Source organism: Synchiropus splendidus, chromosome 16, assembly GCF_027744825.2.
Source record: "Synchiropus splendidus isolate RoL2022-P1 chromosome 16, RoL_Sspl_1.0, whole genome shotgun sequence".
Lineage (NCBI taxonomy): Eukaryota > Metazoa > Chordata > Actinopteri > Syngnathiformes > Callionymidae > Synchiropus > Synchiropus splendidus.
The window spans coordinates 11,189,741-11,193,387 of NC_071349.1; positions in this window are offsets into that span (position 1 = coordinate 11,189,741).

The window sequence follows — 3,647 nt, forward strand, 5'->3', positions numbered from 1 at the left end:
AATGAGGGGAACAGACGAGAAAACGGCAGGAGAGGATTAACTCCGGTGACCATCGTGTATCCGCAGCTCGACAAGATGGTCGGAGCTCACTGTCGGGCCCCGAGTCAGAGGAAGGTCAGCGCCCTTCAAAGAGGCCGGAGCTTCCTCCTGAGCGAGCACAGTTTGAACTTGACATGCGTATGAGCACATTTCCTCACATTCAGCTTCACCTCCGCCAAGTCCGCCGTGTTTTTGTTTGCATCTTGAAAGCGCCTGCGTTACATCAACAACCGGCTCCCAGTCAGACGAACAAAAGGCAGAAGAGACGCAGAGAAAAGTACTGAAAGGGATTGAAAAGCCGCGCAGCCTCTTTTCATTCCATTAAACAGGCGGCAGCCTTGTGCTGCTTCTACTTTTACTGTATATCATTCTACACAAGAAAGTATATTAAGTGATTCAGTGTGAAGTCATGCTTCAGCCCTGTAGAATATTTTTGTAGCAATTTGTCACAATGATCAGTTTTCTTTAAATGTTCCTTTTCTTTCGCTATTATGTAGATGGAAATATCTTTAAAATTTGCAATAATAACACTGAAAATTAAAGGACACCTGAAATCCCTGCGTCCAGACACGTCATCGTCGGCACCAGAAAGTAGAGTCGGATCATCCTGTCGCACACACACCAGCGGCATGAGGGGACCACGAAACAGTGGCTGAACAGTCACTTTAAAGCGTGCACCGATATGGTAGGCGGACGTTTGGACAAGGGCCTGGGAGAACAGCATGATCCAGTAGAGTGGTTCATGACACATTCACACCACTGAAGGTGCAGTAGCTGTGGGGCCCACTGACAGAAGTGCGGGTGCCGATGCCACCTCGACATGGTTTGTTTATACTAGTGGTGGGATTCGATAAAAAAAAATGTAACTAGTTAATCGCAGTTTAATGGTGTAAGAATATTTGCCGCAAGAAGCCACATTTTTCAATTTGAATAATTTTGGTATATAAGTGAAACTAATGATGGACCCATACATACAGTTAAACAACAAAATATTGATGCATCAGTTTGACAACAGCACAATAAGCCACGATGGTGGCTATATTCAAGTTTTTATATCACCTTATTTAAACTAAAGCTCTTTTAATGTCTTGAAAATATTTGGATAAGAATCTCAAGTCCATTGAGAGTAGTGGAAACCGTGGCCATTGTGTAGCGACAAACCTGTTTCTGTTTGCTTTTGTTCAGGGATTCCTCCATGTTTGTTGTTGTTGTTATCATCCTAGCTGCCACGTGTCTTGTGCATCAGTGTCAGGTCGGTGGACCAGGAACTCCTGCACCTACAAAGGTTCCCTGTTGTCTGGAGACCGGCATCAGACTGTGGCAAGGACTTTGCCTGAAGCGTCAGCTATGAAGGAGCGTCACAAATTCATGGGACGGAGTCTGGTCTGGGGTTCACAGGGGTTGGTGGCACCAAGAAGTGGTGCGGATGCCATATGCCACACACCATTTCGACACCGTGAGAAACCCTCCAGATAAAGGGAGATCAGTCGGGATCACCTCTGAACTCACTGGTGAAAGTTCTGCTGTGGTACATGACGGGTCAAAGTCAAACTGGTGATCCATCACCAGGACAGAAGACTCCCAGATACCTTCTTGTCATGTGACTAACTCCTCTCCCTGAAGTGAACGTTCCATCACAACCAAACTTGTTGAGGAGACAGAAGAGTCGCCCCCTGCTGTGACGCAGCGCTGAACATAGAATGATTCCAGCCACAGTGTGATCAAGGCAGGAGTCAAACACTGGGCCTGCTGACGCCCTCCTCAGCAGATATCTGGTGACACCATTGGCCGGGCTCTAACACGAGTGGAACGCTCTCAATTGTCTGCAGATGTTCAATCCAAACACTCCCACTTATTACGACTGGAGCGGGGGGGTTTAATGGCTTTGAAGGCGCCGCGGCTACTTCTGACAGCAACATCTTCGCGTCAGACTCGAGTCAAAGCAAATAGAAACCACAGGTGGAACTTATAACACGGGTAATTGCAGAGCTCCAGTTCCAGACTTCTGCGTTGAAGCTCCACAGATGTTTGTCAGCATCTGTGAAGGATCCAAGAGAGAGAGAGCGGAGGCCGGTCGGCAGGTGCTCACAGAGACGTCACACCTCTGCTTCACAACCCCCACTCACCGTTCAGCTCTATTTTGACCTCCAGTTTTAAAACTATTTGCTAGCTCATGTGCTCATCTGGATTAAGTGGGTAAAGCTCCTGGTCAGTAACAAAGTTGAAGGAGATTAGTCTGTAATCTGATCTCTTTTTTTTCCTTTTGCTTTCGACCTCAATCTGCTGTACATTTGGCTGAACTCCACGAGTGTTTTCGCAGGGAAGGGAGGGGGCGCAATGCTCATTGTTTTTAGTCACCCACGGTAGGCAGCTATATGGAATAGCTATAGAAACCCGATCCCTCGTTCATTTCATCTCCTGTGCGTCACTTCATGATCACAGCACAAATGTTTTAGAGCCACTAAGGACAGTAGACTTGGTGGGGTATCTGTCCAGGGTGTCCTTGTGTCCCGCACCTAGGATCGACTTTTGACTTCCACTGACCAGTGAACCCAAAATAAATGAATGAAGAGAGCTGCTTTTCTGTAGGGGAAAAGTTCGTATTTCAACTGACCTACTGGTTTGATTTTCTTGTTTGGAACAAGAATTTTTTGTGGACTTTATACTGGAATCATAAGTAAAGCAACTCGGCACCACTTCAACTAAACGCAAGGTGATAATCTGGGTTAAAAACAGCTAAAAACACGCTAGTCACACAAGTACTGATGCACCACTGAGGCCTCATGAAACAGTGACTGAAGCATTAAACTGCTCAGAGAAGAGTGCCATCTGTTTCATGAAACCTCACGAGTCCATCACTATTAAACATGAACTGATCTCTTCACTGAAAGAGTCGGACTCTCGACTAGGGTTAGTTTCTAGATCTAATTTGGGGGTTTTCACAGCAGACCCGCATCATCTTTGAAGGCGGGTTTGCGACACATCAGATCCAGCTGTGTCACCAGGCGCTGGTGCCCAAAGAACGACAGAGTTTTATTCATCAATCCTGAGCTGAAACTCCGCGACACACACACACACACACGGACGGAGAAAGAAACAGCTGCACTCTGATGAATGCCCTACATTCATTCCAGAGGAAGCCGGTTCATCTGTCACTTCTGATGCAAACCTTCCACCTCTCCCTCACACACAATTCCAGCCCTCCTCTGATTTGACTCCCAGCTGGTCTTGGCGACAAATGCCGCTTTGATGCGTCTTCCTGGGGGCCGCAGCCAACCCCAGCGCCCCCCTACACGCTCCCCTCTCTTCCGGCCTGCATGACATTAGAGTCGCCCCCTGGTGAAGCCTCGCCGTCCCTCTGTCCTCCAGCTAAGAGGATGAGAGCGCAGAGAGAAAAGCATTCGTCTCAGTCGCTGGGATGTTTCTGTGCATGAGTTTCAGCCGTGATGATCTGCGCTTGCCGCCGCCGCGGGTCTCTGTCGCTGACTTTAAGTGAAAGTCAGGATTCTCTTAAGATGCTCAAGAGGCATTCGGGTGTGCTGCACTGTAACCCTGAACAAACCCTTCGGTTTTTCTTTATACAAATAAATGGGGCTTGTGAGATCAAT